This window comes from Bubalus kerabau, chromosome 1 (genome assembly GCF_029407905.1).
Source record: "Bubalus kerabau isolate K-KA32 ecotype Philippines breed swamp buffalo chromosome 1, PCC_UOA_SB_1v2, whole genome shotgun sequence".
Taxonomy (NCBI): Eukaryota; Metazoa; Chordata; class Mammalia; order Artiodactyla; family Bovidae; genus Bubalus; species Bubalus kerabau.
The window spans coordinates 149,812,674-149,835,155 of record NC_073624.1 but is presented as its reverse complement, the minus strand read 5'-3'; the positions used below and the strand labels follow the sequence as shown (position 1 = coordinate 149,835,155).

The 22,482-nt window shown below is 48.8% G+C and overlaps 1 protein-coding gene across 2 annotated transcripts in view; it reads right to left on the bottom strand.

The window, feature by feature from the left end:
* PALD1 (phosphatase domain containing paladin 1) overlaps positions 1-22,251 on the bottom strand; it is an 84,167-nt gene extending 61,916 nt beyond the window's left edge. The window contains exons 1-2 of one of the 2 annotated variants that reach the window (XM_055535064.1): positions 21,708-22,251; positions 15,921-16,029 (exon numbers count right to left, since the gene is read on the bottom strand). The gene's annotated coding sequence lies outside the window, so the exon portion shown is untranslated. The remainder of the gene's footprint in view (positions 1-15,920; positions 16,030-21,707) is intronic. The other variant, XM_055535075.1, reaches the window with a different exon arrangement.
* Between the last annotated feature and the right edge of the window lie 231 nt (positions 22,252-22,482).

Genomic DNA, 22,482 nt, shown 5'->3' with positions numbered 1-22,482 from the left:
ACCCACAGTGAGGCAGAGTGAGTTAGCTTAGATCACATGCCAAAGACATAGCAGAGCCAAGATTCAAACCCAGGCCAGACCCAGGCTTAGCCCAGCCCATCAGGCAAAACAAAAACCTGAAACCCTAAGACCTAAAGCTTGCCAGCCTCGGCTCCCCAGCCTCAGCGTGGTTTCTGACAGGTGAACAGCTCTACCACCTCAAATTTCCAGTGGCCAAGGAAAGAGCGGGGAGCAAACACCAGGGCACAGAAGGGGAAAAAAATATTTCTAAGCTGCTCCCTCTTCCTGTTTATCTATCCTCTCAAACCCAGAGCTCCTGGTAGCCATTTGTCCAGAGCAAGGTCTGCCAAGAGAGACATCCTGCTGGTGACTGCCCAGCCAGGCTTGTGCCGGATGAAGTGCAGGGGACACTGAGGCCCACACCCACCCCTGCAGCTCCCTGTCTGGCCCAAGAAAGCTGCTTCACAAAGGGACTTTCAACAGAAGCCAGGGCCCAGGAAGAGGGACCCAGGCCAAGGAGGAGGGGCCAAGGCCACTGCCTCCTCAGCGCCAGCTGGCACCTGTCGGCTCCATACTCAGCTCCCATCAGCTGATGAGAAGGATTCAAGGGAATGACTCTAAGCCTGGGCTGGGCACTGCCCTGGGTGGTGGTGGGGACTCAGATCACAGGCTGTGCAGGCAGGCAGACTCAGCATCCAATCCCAGCTAACCAATGGCCTGCTGTGTGACCTTGGCCAAACTAGTTAGCTTCTCTGAGTCTAATACCTGTAATTTGAGGAATTGAGGATAATATTAGTACCTATTCCATAAGGATGTGGTGAGGATTACATGAGACAACATAAGGCAAGGGCTGGCGCCTGGTAGATGTGAATAAATGTTATTTATTTCTCACTCACACTGTCAAGTTGATCCCCTGACTCAATCCTGAAGATCTGAGGTGCCTTTAAAATGTGCTCAAAAGAACAATTAAAGCCTTCAAAAGGAATGAAATTTTGACACATGCTCCAACCTGGATGAACCTTGAAGACATGCTAACTGTATAAAAAGCCAGACACAAAAGGACAATTACAATGATTCCACTTATATGAGGTACCTAGAGAAGTCAAATTCACTGAGACAGAAAACAGCAAGGAGCCGGAGGGGATGGGGAGTTAGTGTTTCATAAGCACAGTTTCTGTTTGGGAAAATTAAGAAGTTCTGGAGCCTAAGAAGTTCTGGATGGTGATGAGGGTTACACAACAATATGAATTGTACACTTCGAAACGGTTAGAAGGGTACATTTTATGGTCTGTATATTTCACCTCAATAAAAAATTTAAGACCCATTAAGAACATTTTTTGTGAATGTTCATATTCCTTGGAGAGCTCAGGATTGACAGCTGGAACAGGTATGTAAAAAGCTAAAGGCACCACCTGCCAGGAAGTTGGTAGCATCAACCTGAGTGGAAGAAGCTAAACAAAGAGACAAAAGGCTGCCTGGGAGGGCTGTGAGAGGAGGCAGCCCTAGCCAGGCCCCTTCCTATATGAACTGGGGTCTGACCAACACCCACCAACGCTGGGAAGAAGCAGGCCAAGGGTCCAAAGTGGGTAAGACCACAGGTGAGAGGCCTTGGCAGGATGGGTGGATAGACTGAACTTCCCCCATAAGTCACCGTGTGACCTTGAGCAAGTCATTTCCCCTTCTGGATCTTCTGAAATCTCCTTCACTGCCTTCCTTGTAAAACCAGATTCTACCCCATCACCCAGCAAGCAGCTCTGAATCTACACCCTAGAGAAACGAGTGTTTGTGTCCACCAAAAGATGGCAAGAGTGTTCAGCAGTTTTTCTCAGAATCCCTCAGAATCTGGAAACAAGACAAAAGTCCAGCTACAGAAAAAAAAAAAAAAATATATATATATATATAGTGATACATCCATATGATGGAATACTACACAGCAGTGTAAAGGAACAAGCTGCAGCATCACTGATGAATCACAGGGCTCACACTGAAAGGAAGAAGTCAGAAGAAGCCAGATAAAAATACCTCATACCGTATGATTCCATTCACATAAAGTTCAAGAACAGACAAGCCCAATCCTTGAAAGGCACTCAGAAGCGTGGCCACTTGAGAGGAGGGGAGGGTCCAGTAACTGGCTGGGAAAGGAATCCAGGAACCTTCCAGGCCACTGACAATGTTCCACATCTTGATCTGGGTTGCACCTGTAACAATTCATTAAACTATATCCTCGTTTACTGTCTGAAAATTATATCTTAATTTACAAAATAAAATACAAACAGCTAGTAACTCATACTCTGTCTTGAGAACTGCAGTGAGGTGACTCTGAGAAGCCAGATGTGGGAAGGTTATAGAAGTATTGCGTGGTGCGTGAGAACACGGGCTGGGAGTCAGAAGGACCAGGGTTCAAGTGCTGATGCTCCCTCTGACTGAATATGATTTTTTTGTTTTGTGATTTTGTTGTTGTTGGCCAAACTTTTCATCATGAAATTTGTACTTAATGCCACAAGTCAAACAAGAACACGTAAAGAAAAAGTTTATGCCCTTCCCGTCCCCCTCTAAGCCCAGCACTTAAGCATCCTTCTATAATAAGACTTTTTCCCTTAACATCACAACACAAAAACCCCTCCAGTTAACTGCACAGAGCTCCAACCCTGTTGTCTGTTTAATGGTGACATGCCATTTCATTGTATCACTACTCATTCAGCAGATAGCTACTAACTATTGACCCTGTAAACCAGATAGGCATCTGAGAACAGACATTCCCACAACAGAGAAAAAGGATGGGAGGGAGGAAATCGACAAATAAATACAGTAATGACACGCTGTGTACACTATGAGGGCTCCAAAGGCTGAGATGCTCAGCTAGAAAATAAGATAGGAAAAGATATATAGAGCTTCAACTTACAACAGGATTATGTCCCAATAAACCCATCAAAAGTTGAAACTATCACAAATCAAAAACACGCTTAAACACACCTAGCCACTACACATCGTAGCTTAGCCGAACCTACCTTAAATATGCTCAGAACATTTACATCAGCTTACAGCTGGGCAAAATCATCTAACACAAAGCCTATATATTTTATAACAATGTCAAATCCCAACTCCCTCATGTAATTTATTTAATAGGGCACTGAACATGAAAAGCAGCAGGGTTGTGTGGATGCAGAAAGATGTTACATGCAGGTAACATATGTATTGATTATTCACCCTCCTGAGGGCATGGCTGATGGACCTGCCACTACTCATCATTCAGAAAACTAAGATCATGGCATCTGGTCCCATCACTTCATGGGAAATAGATGGGGAAACAGTGGAAACAGTGTCAGACTCTATTTTTTTGGGCTCCAAAATCACTGCAGATGGTGATTACAGCCATGAAATTAAAAGACGCTTACTCCTTGGAAAGAAAGCTATGACCAATCTAGATTGCATATTGAAAAGCAGAGAGATTACTTTGCCAACAAAGGTCCATCTAGTCAAGGCTATGGTTTTTCCTGTGGTCATGTATGGATGTGAGAGTTGGACTGTAAAGAAAGCTGAGCACCGAAGAATTGATGCTTTTGAATTGTGGTGTTCGAGAAGACTCTTGACAGTCCGTTGGACTGCAAGGAGATCCAACCAGTCCATTCTAAAGGAGATCAGTCCTGGGTGTTCTTTGGAAGGACTGATGCCAAAGCTGAAACTCCAATACTTTGGCCACCTCATACAAAGAGTTGACTCATTGGAAAAGACTCTGATGCTGGGAGGGATTGGGGGCAGGAGGAGAAGAGGATGAGATGGCTGGATGGCATCACTGACTCAATGGACATGAGTTTGGGTGAACTCCGGGAGTTGGTGATGGACAGGGAGGCCTGGCGTGCTGCGATTCATGGGGTGGCAAAGAGTCGGACACAACTGAGCGACTGAACTGAACTGAACTGAGGGCATGGCTGATGGACCTGCCGCTACTCAACATCACGAGAAGAGTGCACTGCACATCGCTGGCACAGGAAACAATCCGAACTCAAAATTCCAAATACAGTTTTCCATGGATGCATCACTTTCACACCATTATAAAGCCAAAAAACCCTAAGTCAAACCACCGTAAGTTGGGGACCGTCTATATTTGAGATATGATGGTCATAGAAGGCCTACACTGGCATCCAAAGAACAGGGAAGTTCAGGCCACGTGAAAACCAGGCCAGGCAGAGGATGCAGCCCGTGCCAGGGTCCTGCCGTGAGGAGGACACAGAAGTGAAAGGAGGCAGTGTGGTCTCTGGAGCAAAGTCTTGTATCCTGATTGTTCTACTTCTTTAGGATAGGCTACGGAAATTTGGACTGCTCTGATGAAAAGGCATGTGCATTTTAAAAACTAGAGTAGATCCTGCCATATTACTTTTCCATAAGGTTGTAGGACTCCATACAGCAACCAGGATCATTTAAGAGGGCCAGTTTCCCCACAGCCTCACTGGTTCAAAAAGTTACAGATCTTCTTCATTTTCGCCCACATGAAAGCTCTCTACTTCCACAGGAAAACTCTCCAGGCCCAATTCACAAGAAGGTAAATGACAAACCCTCCTCCTCAGGATGCTGTGAGGTTTAACTGAGAAATAAATCCACTCAACCTGCTGAGCCCAGTGCCTAGCACAGAGTGAGCACTCAACAAATGGAGCCTGCTGTTCCATCACCTACATGAATGCCAACTCCACAGTCACCATGCTAACACAGGGAGCTTCTATGGGGAGCCTGGATGCCTCAAAACCCAGAGGCTTGGCATGGCTGTCCCTGGAAACAGGGCTACAGGGAGAAGGAGGTGGAATTATGTATGGTTCAACAAAAGAGCACTGGGCTGGGAGTCAAGAGACTAGGTTCAAGTCAACCTTTCTGAGACTCAGCTTCCTCATCTATAAAATGCACCAAATCACTCCCTCTGGATGTAGCCATTCTACCAACGTTTCTGGGGCATATACAAGAGAAGACTCTACACATAGACATCATCAGATAGTCAATACCAAAATCAGATTGATTATATTCTTTGCAGCCAAAGATGGAGAAGCTCTATACAGTCACCAAAAACAAGACTGGGAGCTGACTGTGGCTCAGATCATGAAATCCTTATTGCCAAATTCAGACTTAAATTGAAGAAAGTAGGGAAGATCACTAGACCATTCAGGTATGACCTAAATCAAATTCCTTACAGTGGAAATGACAAATACAAATACAAGTGACTGACAAATACAAATACAGTGGAAGTAACAAATAGATTCAAGGGATTAGACAGGATAGACAGAGTGCCTGAAGAACTATGGACGGAGATTTGTAACACTGTACAGGAGGTGGTGGTCAAAACCATTCCCAAGAAAAAGAAACACAAGATGGTTGTCTGAGGAGGCCTTACAAATAGCTGAGGAAAGAAGAGAAGCGAAAGGCAATGGAAAGATATACCCATTTGAATGCAGAGTTCCAAGGAATTGCAAGGAGAGATAAGAAAGCCTTTCTAAGTGATCAATGCAAAGAAAGAGGAAAAAATAATAGAATGGGAAAGACTAGAGATCTCTTCAGGAAAATCAGAGATACCAAGGGAACATTTCATGCAAAGATGGGCTCAATAAAGGACAGAAATGGTATGGACCTAACAGAAGCACATGTTAAGAAAAGATGGCAAGAATACACAGAAGAACTGTACAAAAAAATCTTCATGAACCAGACAACCACCATGGTGTGATCACTCACCCAGAGCCAGACAGACATCCTGAAATACGAAGTTGGCCTTAGGAAGCATCACTACAAACAAAGCTAGTGAAGGTGATGGAATTCCAGCTGAACTATTTCAAATCCTAAAAGATGATGCTGTGAAAGTGCTGCACTCAATATGCCAGCAAATATGGAAAACTCAGCAGTGGCCACAGGACTGGAAAAGGTCAGTTTGTATAGAGTGAAGTAAGCCAGAAAGAAAAACACCAATACAGTATACTAACGCATATATATGGAATTTAGAAAGTTGGTAACAATAACCCTGTGTACGAGACAGCAAAAGAGACACCGATGTATAGAACAGTCTTATGGACTCTGTGGGAGAGGGAGAGGGTGGGAAGATTTGGGAGAATGGCATTGAAACATGTAAAATATCATGTATGAAATGAGTTGCCAGTCCAGGTTCGATGCACGATACTGGATGCTTGGGGCTGGTGCACTGGGACGACCCAGAGGGATGGAATGGGGAGGGAGGAGGGAGGAGGGTTCAGGATGGGGAACACATGTATACCTGTGGCGGATTCATTTTGATATTTGGCAAAACTAATACAGTTATGTAAAGTTTAAAAATAAAAAAAAAAAAAAAAAAAAAAAGTCAGTTTGCATTCCAATCCCAAAGAAAGGCGATGCCAAAGAATGTTCAAACTACCACACAATTGCACTCATCTCACACACTAGCAAAGTAATGCTTAAAATTCTCCAAGCTAGGCTTTAATAGTATGTGAACCGAGAACTTCCAGATGCTCAAGCTGGATTCAGAAAAGGCAGACGAACCAGAGATTAAACTGCCTACATCCGCTGGATCAACGAAAAAGCAAGAGAATTTCAGAAAAACATCTACTTCTGTTTCATTGACTACACTAAAGCCTTTGACTGTGTGGATCACAACAAACTATGGAAAATTCTTAAAGAAATGGGAATACCAGGCCACCTTACCTGCCTCCCGAGAAACCTGTATGCAGGTCAAGAAGCAACAGTTAGAAATGGACACAGAACAACCGACTGGTTCAAAACTGGAAAAGGAGTACATCAAGGCTGTATATTGTCACCCTGCTTATTTAACTTATATGCAGAGTACAACATGCGAAATGCTAGGCTGGATGAAGCACAAGCTGGAATCAAGATTGCTGGGAGAAATATCAATAACCTCAGATATGCAGATGACACCACCCTTATGGCAAAAAGTGAAGAGGAACTAAACAGCCTCTTGATGAAAGTGAAAAAGGAGAGTGAAAAAGTTGGCTTAAAACTCAACATTCAAAAAACGAAGATCATGGCATCCAGTCCTATCACTTTATGGCAAATAGATGGAGAAACAATGGAAACAGTGAGAGACTTTATTTTCTTGGGCTTCAAAATCACTGCAAATGGTGACTGCAGCCATGAAATTAAAAGACGCTTGCTCCAAGAAAGAAAAGCTATGACAAACCTAGACAGTATATTACAAAAGCAAAGACATTACTTTGTCAACAAAGGTCCGTATTATAGTCAAAGCTATGGTTTTTCCAGTAGTCATGTACGGATGTGAGAGCTGAACCATAAAGAAGGCTGAGCGCCAAAGAATTGATCTTTCTGAACTGTGATATTGGAGAAGACTCTTGAGAGTCCCTTAGACTGCAAGGAGATCAAACTAGTCAATCCTAAAGAAAATCAACCTGAATGCTCACTGAAGGATTGATGCTGAAGCTGAAGATCCAATACTTTGGCCAGCTGGTGCTGGAAACGACCCTGGTGCTGGGAAAGACTGAAGGCAGGAAGAGAAGGGGATGACAGAGGATGAGATGGTTGGATGGTATAATCAATTCAATGGACATGAGTTTGAGCAAGCTCCAGGAGAAGGTAAAGGACAGGGAAGCCTGGCGTGCTGCAGTGCATGGGGTCACAGAGAGTCAGACAGGACTGAGTGACCGAACAACAGCTACAATATAAAGGGCATTGTTCTAGGAGTTAACAATACAGAATAAAATTTCTGCTTCATACATGCTAGCTTGACACACAGAAATAAACTATAAATTAGTAAAAAATAAGGCATATCAGAGGGCAATGAGTGATTAAAAAAAAAGGCTCTGTGGATGAGGTATGAAATTTTAGTGCATCCAGGGCAGGCTTCACATTTGAGTAAAGAGGAGAAGGAAGTGACAAGGCAAGCTTTGTAACTCTGGGGAGGACAAGCATCCCTGGTCAGGGTCAGCCATGCAGATGCCCTGCGGTTGGGGTTCCCATTGTGTTGAAGGAGCCATGCGGCAGCCAGTCAGCTGGAGCCAGGTGGGAGCGAGCATGTGAGTACTAGATGGAGGCCACAGTAAGAACACTGGCCTTCACTGCAGGTAAATGAGGAACTACTGGGGGCCTTGGGGCAGAGAACTGTCCTGATCGGACTTTGACATTCCAACAAGGTCACCCTGCTGCTGTGTTAGAAGAGTCTTTTCGGCAGACAGAGCAGAAGAGAAAGGCAGAACCCAACAGCCTATTAGGAGTCCACCGCAACCACGCAGGAGATCCTGATGGCTCGGACCAGCAGTGTGGCTCTGGACCTATTCTGAAGGTGAAGCCAAGAGGGCTTACTGAGGTGTGAGAGAAACAGAGGAACCATGGGCCACTTCAGGTTTGGCCTGGACAACTAGAGGACAGGCCCGCCACTCCCTGAGATGAGACAAAGGGAAGCCACGGGCAGTGAGAAGTGAGCGGATGGATAAGGGTGGGGGGCTGCCATCTCTACTTCAATCTCAGAAGGAAGCCACAGGGACCTGAAAAGAAAGAAGAGCTGATCCAGAGGCCTGTGTGGCTCCCTCTGGGAAGCAGTATGAAAGTCAGAGAGGGGAAGGGAGGCCAGAGGGAAATCACAGCAGCATGTATGACCCGCTACAGGCCTTGCTGCCCACAGAGCCCAGGCCACGGCCATGACTGGCTGCTCATGGACCCATTTCACAAGTGGGGAAACTGAGGGAACAGAGTTTCACAGTGAGCACCTCTCTTTTAGAAGCTGGAAAGGGCCAGGATGAGGTATGGCGGGGTGGCAGGCAGCTCACACCCACCATCCCAATCAGGGACCATGGGGCTGAACCCAGTGTCCCCACCAACCAGGAAGTCTGCAGGATCCTGAGAGGTGATAAGGACTCTGGGTTTCTCAGAGTTGAGACTAGGACTCAAATCCAGATTCCAAGGATATCTGCTTTGGGAGCCAGGAGCTCTTCCCTCCTTCACCCACTCGCTCATCAGAATTTAATTCATGCCCCATAAAGTTCACCCTTACAAAATATACAACTCAGGAACTGCCCCGGTGGTCTAGTAGCTAAGACTCTGTGCTCACAATGCAGGGGTTCAGTTCCTGGTCAGGGAACTAGATCCCACACACCACAGCTAAGAGTTCGCAGGACACAACTGAAAGATCCCACATGCTGCAATGACGACAAAGACCCCCGTGCCACAAGTGAGACCTGGCATGCACTCAGTCGCTCGTCATGTCCAACTCTTTCAAACCCCACGGACCGTAGCCCACCTGGCTCCTCTGTCCATAGCGACTCTCCAGGCAAGAATACTGGAGTGGCTTGACATGCCCTCCTCCAGGGGATCTTCCCAACCCAGGGATCAAACCCAGGTCTCCTGCATTGCAGGTGGATTCTTTACCACTGAGTCACCAGGGAAGCCCTGGCATAGCCAGATAAATAAATAAAAATATTAAAACAGATAAATAAATTATACCACTCAGTGGTATTTAATACACTCACATTATTGTGCAACCATCACGGCTCCCTAATCCCAGAACAGTGAAAGTGTTAGTCGCTCAGTCATGTGTGACTGTTTGTGACCCCACGGACCTGCCAGGCTCTTCTGTCCATGGGATTCTCCAGGCAAGAATACAGGAGTGCGTTGCCATTCCCTTCTCCAGGGTCCCTTCCTGACCCAGGGATTGAACCCAGGTCTCCCGTACTGCAGGCAGGTTCTTTATCATCTGAGCAAGCAAGGAAGCCCCAGTTCAGAGACGTCAAACCCAAAAAGTTAAACATACAATTATCATATGACCCAGCAATTCCATTCCTAGGCACATACCCAAAAGAACTGAAAACAGGTATCCAAACAAATACTTGTACACAAATGTCCTGGTTACAACAGCTGAAAGGTAGGAGCAATCCAAATGTCCATCAAATAATAACTGATAAACAAAGCATGGTATATTCACACATTACAATCCAAACACAAAGAGTTGCATACTGTACAATTCTACTCATATGAAAAGTCCAAAATAGGTAAATCCATAGAGAGAGAATGCAGATTAGTGGTGCCAGGGGCTGGGGGAAGCGGGTAATCAGGAGTGACTGCTTTATAGATACAGAGTTTCCTTTGAGGTGATGAATATGTCTCAGATGTTGAACATTACTAATCATCCAGGAAATGCAGATCAAAAGCACAGTGAGATATCACCTCACACCTGTCAGGATGGCTATTATCAAAAAAAGAGACAACAAAACGTTGGCAAGGATGTGGAGAAATTGGAACCCTTGCACACTGTCGGTGGGAATGGAAAATAGCACAGAGGTTCCCAAAAATTAAAGATATTAATGGAACTTCCAGACAATCCAGCAATCCCACTTCTGGGTATTTATCCAAAAGAACTGAATCAGAATCTCAAAAGAGGTATCAGCACGACACCCATGCTCACTTCAGCACTGGACACAACAGCCAAGAGGTGGAAGCAGCCCAAATGTCCATTGATGGAGGAATGGATAAAGAAAATGTGGTACATACGCACAACAGAATATTGTTCGTGCATGCCAAGTCGCTTCAGTCACGTCCGACTCTTTGTGACCCCATGGACTGTAGGTAGCCTCCAAGGCTCCTCTGTGGATGGGATTCTCTAGGCTAGAATACCGGAGTGTGTTGCCATGCCCCGCTCCAGGGGAACTCCCCAACCCAGGGATCAAACCTGCGTCTCTTACATTTCCTGCATTGGCAGGCGAGTTCTTTACCACTTTACCAAAGCCAGTTGGTGCTTCCCAGTGGAATATTATTCAATCTTTAAAAAGAAGGAAATTCTGCAGTATGCTACGTGGACAAACCTTGAGGTTGTTATGCTAAGTAAAATAAGCGAGTCATCGAAAGACAAATACTACATGATTTGACTTATGTGAGGCATCTAAAATAGTCAAATTCAGAACTTCCAGGGGTGGTACAGTGGATAAGAACCTGCCTGTCAATGCAGGGGACACGGGTTCGATCCCTAGTTGGGGAAGATTCCACATGCCGTGGGGCAATTAAGCCCTCTAGCCACAACTACTGAGCCCCTGCTCCACAACAAGAGAAGCCACCACAATGAGAAGCCTGTACGCAGAAGCGTAGTCCCTGCTCACCTCAACTGGAGAGAGCCCCCGCGCAGCAACAAAGACTCAGCCCAGCCAAAAATAAATAAATAAAATAAAATTGTTTTAAAATAGTCAAATTCATAAACTCAGAGTGGAATGGTGGTTGCCAGGCGCTGGACAGAGGCGGAAATGGGAAGTTACTAACGAACAGGCACAAAGTTCTGGTTAAGCAAGGAGAATAAAGCTCTAGAGATCTGCTACACAACATTGTCTTTATAGTCAAAAATGATATTATACACTGAAAAATTTGTTAAGAGGGTAGTTTTCATGTTAAGTATTCTTACCACAATAAAATAAGAGATTTTTTCAACATTTTGGAATTAGGTAGACATGACATTTGCACAATTTTGTGAATATACAAAATACCACTGAACTGCACACTCAGAAATAGTCAACTTTATGTTATATGAATTTCACCTCGTAAAAAAAGAACTGAGAGCATGTCCATGCATCCAAATGACTCTCTCTCCCAAGCAAGTGCTACAGCGCAATCCAGGGCTGGAGCCCGCTCCTGTGTTCACGATCCAGTCCCTTCTTTGTGAATGCCAAATGACACCACTGCACACACAAAGGTTGTGGTTCAAATAAGAGAAGGGGTGTAGGGTGGAGAACTGAGCCACCATAGCAGCCTGGACATGCCCAGTGCAAAAGCCTGGTCTCTTAGCAGTCAGGACTATTCCATGTGAACAGAGCAAAGCCCACCTCTGTGCCAAATTCCCACAAGAAGTGGGTTGAAGAGCCACAATGTGTCGATTTTGATAACACCATTATTTCAACCATATCTTTGATCAAACGAGCTAGCGTTCCAGGTTATCAAGTGATGTTCTATTAAAACAGACAGTTGGGGGTTACTCATTGGCAGTTCAGGCTCAAATGTCAGTACAGTCAGCCAGCCACATCTTTGGGTTCTGCACCCAAGGAAAATATTTGGGGGAAAAAAAAAAAAAAAACTCCTGAAAGTTACAAGAAACAAAATTTGAATTTGCTGTGTGCTGACAACTTTTTACATAGTATTTACATTGTATTTACAACTATTTACATAACATTTACATTATATTAGGTATTATAAGTAATCTAGAGAAGATTTAAAAGCTAGGGGAGGATATGTATAGGTCATATGCAAATACTATGCCATTTTACAGAAGGGCTTCAGCTTCTTTGACTTCAGAATCCAACTTTGGAATACGTGGGGGTCCTGAAACCAATGCCACCGCCAAAGATGCTGCGGAGGGACAACCGTAATCAGAATTACCCCAAACCAGCCAGCCAGCCAGCCCCTTTTTTAAGGCCCCTCTGCACAGCAGGCACAAGAGACAGAAGCGGGGGAAACAGAAGGCGCCAGCTCTCTGCCATCAACCCAACAATGGCAATTTCATTTCAGTTCACATCCTTCCAATTAAATTAACATTGTTCATTTGAAATGCGTTGGCTTTCTGGTTTTATTAGTTTCACTCTGGTTTCATTTCATGCTCGCTTTATAGTTATGTAAAAACCATGTAAACATGTCTAGGGCACTTACACTTAGTTTTATATTTGCACCTTTAAGTTATATTCTAAGAAAATTCAAATAAACAAGTGAGGCTTTTTTTCCTTTAAAAAGCCACAAACAAACCACATACTTATGATTCCATGTATACGAAATGTCCAGAATAAGCAAATCTATAGAGACAAAAAGTAAACTTGTAGGGTGGGGAGTGATGATTAATGGGTACAAGGTATCTTTCTGAGCTGATGAAAATATTGTAAAATGAGACTGTGTGACAGATGCACACCTCTGTGAATACACTGAAAGCTACTGAATTGTAAACCTTAAATGCCTGAATTGTACAGCATGTGAGTTAAACCTCCATAAAGCTGTTTTTAAGAGTGGGGGAAGGGGAGTCGACCTATTACCCAGGTTTGAACAGCATTAAGCTAGAGAAATCACAGAGAAATGAACAAACCCACCTATTCATGGCTTCCCTGCCAGGCCCACTCCACATCTCCCTCCCCCTATACTGTCCCCAAGGGCTCTGGAGCCAGAAGAGGCTAAGAGGGAACCCTAAGTCACAAGCTAAGCCCTCCCTGGGTGAGCAGGTGGCTGCCCTGGGACACCACAACTCAGGATTCCTATCTCCTGAACAGTATTAAGGCACTGTTTTGAATTATTAAATTGGGAAAAACTGAAAAACAATGAATACAACCAATGTCAGTAAGTATGCAGGGAATGTGATTCTTGTATACTTCAAAGACAGCGTCAAGGGAAGATGCATGACAATAAAGATTCAGCACCCCAGTGACCCAACTGGCTGGGATTTGGGTAGAGGCAGGAGCTCTCAGAAACTGAGCACAGGCAGCCCGCTTCCTGGGAGGCAGCTGCCATCCCCACCCTCCACCCACACTCGCCCAGCACAGCCTGCGGCGCAGGAGAGGGTCCCCATCCCAGCATGCTGCCTGCAGCCAGCCTCAGCAAGGGGCAACTCTGCTGCAACAAGAAGGGAGGCCTCAGTCCATCTTCTGTCCACCCAGCAAACCTCCCTCTCCTTCGGCCTATCCCTTCCAGCGACACTTCACAGAGACAGGAAGAGGAAGCCCCTGGGGGCAGCTGCTGCGTAGGAGGCGCTGGAGAAGCCAGCGGGAGTGCACGGCCACCCATAACAGGCTGACCCCTTTTGTCCCAATGCCTTCCTCCTCCAGAAACCTGCCTGGAATTGACCACCTCCGCAAAGCCTGCACAAAGTCTCTCCCAAAGGCTCACTGAGCCCCAGCTTGGAGCCAGAGGCGGGGGAGGAGTAGACACCTGTTTGCCTGGCCCAGGACCCCCACCTCTGGGCCCTCAGCTCAGGGACGGCTCCCAGGGAAGCTGGAGAACTTGGATAACTGTGCTGGCAACACTTCCAAGACAAAGCGCTAAGTGAAGAAGGGGCCCCGAGCCACGGACCAAGTGCAATTCTCTGTCCCCAAATTAAAACTACACAAATGCATACAGAGGCACAGAAAAGATGACTGCGGGATGTCCACAAACTGCTGACAGAGATACCTCGGGCCAAGAGAGGAAGTAAGGAATGGAAGGGCTTTCGCATTTCACTCCCTCTCTCTAGGAAGCTACTACCCGAATCCTTTGTAAAGATCACTACTTAATTTTTTTTTAACTGAAAACATTTTCAAAAGCAGGGTAGACATCTATCAACTGGGAACTCGGTAAGCAAGCTATGGGCCCTACACACACTGGGATACATATCCAGCAACGAAAAAAGGAATACACTCCTAGAATACATGACATGACACTCAAGAACGTCACATTTAGGACTTCTCTGGCGGCCCACTGATTAAGAATCTGCCTGCCACAGAGAATAGACTTAGGGACATGGGGAGAGGGGAGGAGAGGGTGAGATGTGTGGAAAGAGTAACAAGGAAACTTACATTACCATACGTAAAATAGACGGCCAAAGGGAATTTGCTGTATGGCTCAGGAAACTAACTGGCTCTGTGTCAATCTAGAGCGGTGGGATGAGGAGGGAGATGGGAGGGAGTTTCAAAAGAGAGGGGATATATGTATACCTATGGCTGATTCATGTTGAGGTTTGACAGAAAACAGCAAAATTCTGTAAAGCAATTATCCTTCAATAAAAAATAAATTAATTAAAAAAAAGAATCTGCCTGCCAATGCAAGGGATAAGGATTCAACACCCGTCTGGGAAGATCCCATATGCCTTGGGGCACCTAGGCTCCAGCATCACAACTACTGAAGCCCTCAAACCTTGAGGCCGGGCTCTACAATAAGAGAAGTCACTGAGATGAGAAGCCCATGCACCACAGCTAGAGAGAAGTCCGCACTTACTGCAACTAGAGAAAGCCCACACACAGCAAAGAAGACCCAGTGCAGCCAAAAATAAATTGAAAAAAAAAAAAAAGAACATCATGTTGAATAAAATAGGCAGAAATAAAAAATACCTGATACCTGGATGAGTCCACTTATATGAAAATCTAGAAAAAAGCAAAAGCAGAGTGACAGGAGATAAGCAGCCTGGGGCCAGGCACGGGAGCAACTATGGACTGCAGGGGAGCCCCAGGAAACTTCTGGGTGACGGAAGTGTGCCCACATTGATGGGGTGGGGGTTGCATGCCCATGGATTCACCAACACTCAGCCAGCTGCACCTGTAGGCTGGGTGGATGTTATGGTGCACACACCTCAATAAAGGCAGGAGGAAGGGAGCCAGCACTTAATGGGGAAGGGGGTCTCCCTTGGGGTGATGAAAATGTTCTGGAACTTGACGAAGGGGGTGCCACAACATTGTGAATAAACTCAATGCCATTTGTAGCTCTACTTCAAAATGGTTAATTTTACATCAAGTGAATTTCAACTCATTTTTTTAAGTAGACAAGGGAAACATTATTATGCCCATTTTGCAGATGGAAAAACTGGGCTCAGAGGAAGTAGTCAAATGCTAGTCCCGGGTTTATCCACCTGCACCTTAGACCTGATTTAGAGCCCAGGAGAGGCGAGAGACTTGCTCTGGACTTCCCCAGAAGGCTCTGCAATGCTGGGCCTCTACCTCCAGGGAGGGCTCTGGGCCTTTTTCTCTGGGGTATTTGAAAACCAGAGCTTCCCCACAGACCCCGGAGTGAGCCAGCAAAGCAGCACCTGCAGGGACTCCTGAAGGCTGTGAACTCCATCAACAGACAAGGCTGCATCCGTGGCAGGGACCGAGCATCAGCAAGAAAGTGGTCAAACTAAGGCTAAAGCCGGGATGGGGATGGGGATGAGCCCAATCAGATCCAGGCTAGATGAGGTCTTCTGGGCCCTGCCAATCAGGGCCCTAGGGAAATGAGGGGTCAGCACCAACCTCAGGGACCCAGGAGAAGGCCTCAGCAGCTACAGGATGGCAGTCAGAGTAGACACATCCACCAGACTCTTTGTGACTGGCAAGAGAGGGATTCACGCCTTCCTGAGCTCTGCAGGAAAAGAAGAGAGGAGGAGAGGTTCCCCTCTGTGCTTTCTAAACAGAATCTTCAAAAACACCCAGTGGCCCTGTCCTCCACTCTGGGGAGGGCCCGGACAGAGGCCACCGCCTGCAGACAGCAGAGCCTAGGGCCCAGCAGCATGTAGAGGCCGGCAAAGCCCAGGGTCGTCGGAGGGCACCCACTTCTCTCCCCCCTAAATGCCCCTGCACCAGCCTCTTGGCAGTGGGGCCTGTTTCTCATGGGCAAGGGCGGGAAGCCCAGCCATGGACCCACAGCCGTCCTAGAACCACACCCTCCCTCTGCCTGGAATTTCCAAAAGCCCTGCTCCCTGGGAGCCCACAGGGTCAGGAGTGGCACACCCAGTTCCCAGATGCTCCCTATTGCCTGCCACGGGCATGGAGGTAACCCCAGATGCCCCATGTCTCTCCTTCACCAGCGTGCTTCAGCTCCAGCCCAAGCAGGGGCTGAAAATCCAGTATACATGTCAGGTACAGAAAATAAAACAGCTTCCAAGGTCCAGGAATTCCACTGTTAGACATTCTCTCCTTAGGAGAGGTTTCAAAGGCCTCAGTTCATTCCTGAGAAAGGGGATCTGTTAACCTATAGGTATCTCAGCTAAGAACAAAAATAGGCATGTTGATGCTGCAATGGGGGCAGTCTGGAGCCCCCAGCTCAAAAATGAGGGGTCCCAGGGAGGGCTGGCAGGGCTTCCCTGGTGGCTTAAATGGTAAAGAATGCACCTGCAATGCAGGAGACCCGGGTTCAATCCCTGGGTCGGGAAGATCTCCTGAAGAAGGGAATGGCAACCCACGCCAGTATTCTCGCCTAAAGAATCGCATAGACAGAGGAGCCCGGCAGGCTACAGTCCATGAGGTCGCAGAGTTGGACACAACCGGACACAACAACTAACACACAGAGAGGGCTGGCAGGCCTTCATAAGAGGGCAGGGAGGTCCCCTGGAGAATGGGGAGACAGACAGCGAAAGCGATTCCTTAAAGTAAAAGGAGGGGCCTCTAGGCGTCTCACGTCCTAAGAGGGAGGCCAGGACTGCCTCTGAGCCCAGTGTGGGAGGAACAGCAGATCACAGGCCGGGAATGCTGAGCCTGGGCCCCACCCCAGGTCTGTGGATCTGCTCATGTTGCCTAAACATGCCAAGAGGCCACATCTCTGCATGGGTTGCTCATTCTGTTTGGGAAGCCCTTCTCATCCTTGCAAACTCTTGGCCATCCTTCAAAGCCCCCCCGAAGCATCATCTCGTGCCCACGCAAGCCCTTCCCTCCCTTCAGCTCTGACCATAGCAGACACGGCCCCCAGCAGGTACCAATGGTAGAATGTACACAGGTGCCTCCCTCACCTGGCAGGGACCAAGTCTCACTCACCTTGGGTCCCCTGCACCTCACACTGAACCTGGGGCATGAAAGGCCAGGAACTGGAGCCAAGATAGCATCCCGAGGCCCTCTCACCTTGAGGCACTGTGCAAACAGCCTGGCCTCTGTGGTTTCACAGGCCTGTCGCTCTGCTGAGATCACTGTAATCATGGTAAGAGCAGCACCGAATCTTTACTGAGCACTTACTATGAGCCACACGTTACTGCGAGGGCACTCCATAGGCTACCTCCTTTCATCTTTGTGACATTCTTCCAAGGAGTTACTATTATTAATCCTGTTACACAGGGAATCAGGCACAGAGAGGTTAAGTGAGTTGCCCAATGCCACAGAGCCAGTGAGGAAGGAAGCTAAAATTCAGGCCCTAGTGATCTGGTTCTGGACCCAGTAATCTTAATCACTAAGATGTATGGCAGGTATGAAGATGGTCAGTTGTCAGGACAAGCTCTGAGTGGAAGAGGAACTCGGGGGTTTTAAATGCTAGTTCTCCCTGGGCCTTCTCTTTCCCTGGTCCCAGCAGAAGACTTAGGAAGAACAGCAAGGCCTCTACCCAGATCCAGCCTGCTGCTCCCAAGCTCGACCCTGTGCTGAGTGCCAGTTACAAGAAACACAAAAGGCCCATCTGCCAGCCCCTTGGCCCAGAATGGGGAGGTACACAGCTGTCCACTGGGAGGCAGAGCCATAATTTGGGGCTATTCTTAGCAAACCACTGGCTCCCCTCCCAGAGGCCAGCAGGCCAGGCCCAAGCTTCATACAGCCTCCTGCAAGCATGGAGAGGTCCCACGGGGCTAAGGAGCAACTGCGGGGTGAGAGGTGAGAACAAAGCCCTCGAGCTTTCAAATCAGAGGTGCTGGCCTGCTCACCTTCCCAGGGCTTGGCCACCTGGCTGCTGACCAGCTCTGGGGAGTCCTGGCCACAGAGCAAGTCCCGTCACCAAAGTTCCACCAACAGGGCTTGCTCTGTGCCAGACCCTGGGCCACACACTTTCCATTCACATTAAACCCTCGCCACACCCCAAGAGTGAGGGGTTACTGGCCCCATTTAAAGATGAGGGGTTGCACTTTAAAGATGAGTTAAGACATTGAGTTAGTTAAGACACTGAGTAACTTGCCCAGGTAACACATGAGTTACTGTCAACTTTATCTCCCATCTCCAGGTTGGGCCAGAGCCAAATGGTGGGGCGGGGCCCTTCCCTGTCCAAGTCCAAGGTTTGGGAGAGGGGCAGTCCACACTAGAGAGCAAAGGTCTCACCAAAGATCCAACTGCAAGTCTACTCTTTCTCTCCCCGCCCCCAACCGGGACTGTCCCTTCCCTGCAAGAAACCCTCAGGTTTGGGATAAGAAGGAGAGTCCCCAGCAGGTTCCTCCCCTACCCTGGCCGTACAGTCTCACTTCAGGAAGTTGTGCAGACCCAGAGGAGATGAACCTCAAAGTTCAAGGAGCCCCTGCAGATGCTTAAGGCATGCGCCCAGCCCTTAGAGAATAGGGAGATCAAAGAATTCTCAGGCTTAAACAGAGGATCTTGAGCCCTTTGGGGTCTCCAAACCCCAAAGCAGGAGTCTAGAAATGAAGCCACACCACTCAGCACCTGCACAGCCAGTATCCCACAGAAGTCAACTTTCAGGCACCGCTGCCACACAGTCACAGGAATAACTCAACAGTGCCTGCCTCGGACTACATCTTGGTTGTTGCTGTTTGGTCACTAAGTTCTGTTAGACTCTTTGTGACCCCATGGACTGCAGCACGCCAGGCTTCCCTGTCCTTCACTATCTCCTGGAGTTTGCTCTAACTCATGTCCATTGAGTCAATGATGCCATTAACCATCTCATCCTCTGTCACTCCCTTCTCCCCCTGTCCTCAATCTTTCCCAGCATCAGGGTCTTTTCTAATGAGTCAGCTCTTCGTATCAGGTGGCCAAAGTAGTGGAGTTTCAGCTTCAGTATCAGTTGATCTCCTTTAGGATTAGCTGGTTTGATCTCCTTGCTGTCCAAGAGACTCTCAAGAGTCTTCTCCAGCACCACAGTTCTCGGTACCCACCTCTGATTGTGTTCTGCCTTCTGCTGCCCGGTGACTCAGCAGGTCTAAGTGTCTGTGTTTCAGGTGCTCACAGCCAACTCCATGTCTGCCCAGGGATTCAAGTCACATTCATGTGGCTCCATGTCTCTCGACAGTGAATGTCAGCTGACATCCCTGTCTGTGCTCGTCTGGGCCCACCAATACATCTGTCCACTTCTGCCAGCCAAGTCTCCACGATGGCACAGATCTGTCTGGACAGTACCTGCAGCCCATTCGTTGTCCCCGCTTGTGTGTTCACACCATCTGCCCCTGCACATGTCTGTGCCCTGAGTTGCTTGCCCACCTCCACTGTCTTCCTGGGTCTGCTCTCATGTCCACTGTATCCAGTTCCTCACCGGCCAAGCCCACGCAGCTATAAACCTGAGCACGTTGGCACACATCTCTGCCCACACCAGCATTCCCCACCTGTTCCTGGGTGACCCCGTGGGCGCCACCTGTTTGGAGGCAGGTGGGTATGCGTTCACCCAAGTACTCACAGTGCCGGCCAAGGGCTAAAGGGTAAGCTCAGCAACTCCCACTCCCAGAAGAGTGTCCAAGGCCACAGGCACGAGTTCACTGCCACCTCTACAAAGTGTTCCAGGACATCTTGCCAGGGATGATGGGGGAGGGAGCAGAGCCCAACGCACAGCAGAACCTCAGAGGTGAGGTCAGAGATGCCCCAGGTACCACTAACCTCAAGCCAGTTCTGCCAGGCCTGTCCACTTCCAACACCCCAATTCCAATCCCAATGGCCAAGGAGAGGAAGACTGTCCGTCTGCACTCACAGGAAACAGTGTCTAGCTCCAGCCTGCCAAGCTCATCTCCAGCCCCCACAGACAGTGGCTCTTCAGAAAGGAAGTGAGGACTTCCTCCTGTAAGGCTGGATCTAGACCCCAAACCTCAGAAGCCCCAGGGAAGCTAGGAAGGTCCTATGGTCAGCCTGACCCCAGAAACCAAACGTAATTCTCCTGAAGTCCAGAATAGCTTCAGTCAGCAGGAAAAAAAAAAAAAAAAACTGGGAGTGGGGCTGGGGCACACTTCTGCTGCTCCCTGTCCCTGGGGGTGGTAAGAGGTCCTAAGCAGCAGGGTAATCAGAAAGGAGGGGTACGGAGGCAGAACAAGAATATTTCAAACATATTTGCATGGCTGCATGAGAATTGCATCCCAGCTTCCCTGGCAATTACAGCCTGTGTCACTCATTCAGCAATTAATCATGTATATTCCCTTGGTATTTCCACTGTTACTATTAGTCCAGGACTGGTATAGAAACCCTATAGTAATGAAATTTCTCTGTTTTTATGCCTTGTGTCCCACCTCCCTCACCGCCCCCAACCTGGTCGCACAGTGGGGCTAAGCCACCTAAGGGGAGAACCCTCCAACTCCTTCCACCACTCCCATCCTCCTTGGCAGAGCCCAGTGCCTGGCATTTAAGAGATGCTGTCACTGGGTCCAGGCTGCTCTGCAGGAAGCCAAGGAGTTGTTGCTTGGAACTCTGGTGGAGAGAGGGAGAAGCTGGAAGCTTCCTGAAGTCAGGGGAGCTTTTCTTCCATTTCTGACTTCCCAAGAGGTAATAACATGTTCCAGTCGTCCTGGATGCTTTTAAGAGTCCAGGGCAGCAGTCTCCCTGACACGGCACTCTGCTTTCTGACAGGCCACCTGACCCTTCAAGAAAAACCTCTGAAGATGAAAAAAGGGCTCCCCTGGGAGACCCAGGCCTACAGAAGGAAAGAACCAGATGGGGCCCAACATCAAAGCTTGCACCCACTGGGATCTCTGGACTCTTCTCAGTTCCATGGACTTCAAGTGCCTAAAGAGGAACCCAGGGGCCTCAGGTGTGGAACATGAGGCTGCTTGCCTCGCCGCAGCTGCACGGGAAGCCCAGCTCTCAGGTCTCGCCCGAGGACCAGCCATCAAGGGCGGAGGTGTCGCCATCCCACACCTACCCTAGTCGGAGAGAAAGCTCCTGGAGAAAGTGCGTAGCCCAGAGCCGGACAGATAGAACGACTCAATAACTCCTGTTTAAAATGTGTGGTTCCGCTTCTCTCCCAGGCACCGATCCCGTGCGGGTTTCGTTGGGGGGGGCCAGGATCTCTCCTCTCCACAGAGCCCAGGGAGGCTTGTAATCTAGGGGATGGGGAGTGGGTGGTCGGAGCAGCCCCGGCCCGGGAGTGCCGAGAAGAGTCCCTCATCAGCCCTCGCTCGCCCGCCCCGGATCCTGACGCGTCGGTACCTGCCAGCCCGTGGCTCCGGGGGGCATCCGCGCTCCTGCTGCAGGCGCGCGGCGCCCGAGCTGCGGGCGCCGAGTTAGGCAGCGGCGAGTCGCGCCGGGTACTGGCTCCGGCTCGCTCCTTCCAACTTCCCCAGCCCATCCGTGGGCAGAGGCGGCTCCGGAGGCTGGCAGGCCGGGAGCGACGAGGCGAGGGCACAAGCGCAAGAGGCCGCGCTCTCCTGAGCAGAGAGCCGCGCACCCCAGCAGGAGCGCGCCTCTCGGCTCCCGGTGCCCCGCGACCCCCACGCCGAGGGCGGACCCGGCGGGGCCGCCAATCACCGCGCCCGCCGTCGTCCAGCCAGCCAGAGCCCGGGCCCCAGCCGCCGAGGGGGGCGGGGGTCTCGGATTTAAAGACACACTCACCAAGCAGAGTCCGGATTGGCATTCCAGAGCAGCTGCTGCCTGGGGAGAGGGAACGGCTGGCCCCACCTTTCTCGGCCCCTTTTCCTCCCTCCGCCAGCCCACCCTCCGCCTAGGAGGAAAAGTTTGGGGCGGGGGAGACCGCCTGGGAAACCAGTTCCGCTTCCCTTGTCATGAGTTCGGCTCTTTCTGGAAGAAGCCCAAACCCTACATCCAGCCTCCCTGGCAGGAGAAAGAAGCAAAAGCTCTCGGCGCCACACCCCCGCCCAGACTCCAGCTCCCCGGGAGATCGGCGGGCCCTCGCCGCTCGCTCTCTGCTTTTTAAAGCCAAGCCAAGCCTCGGCGGGCGCCGGAAGAATCCTCCCTTGCTGTGCAA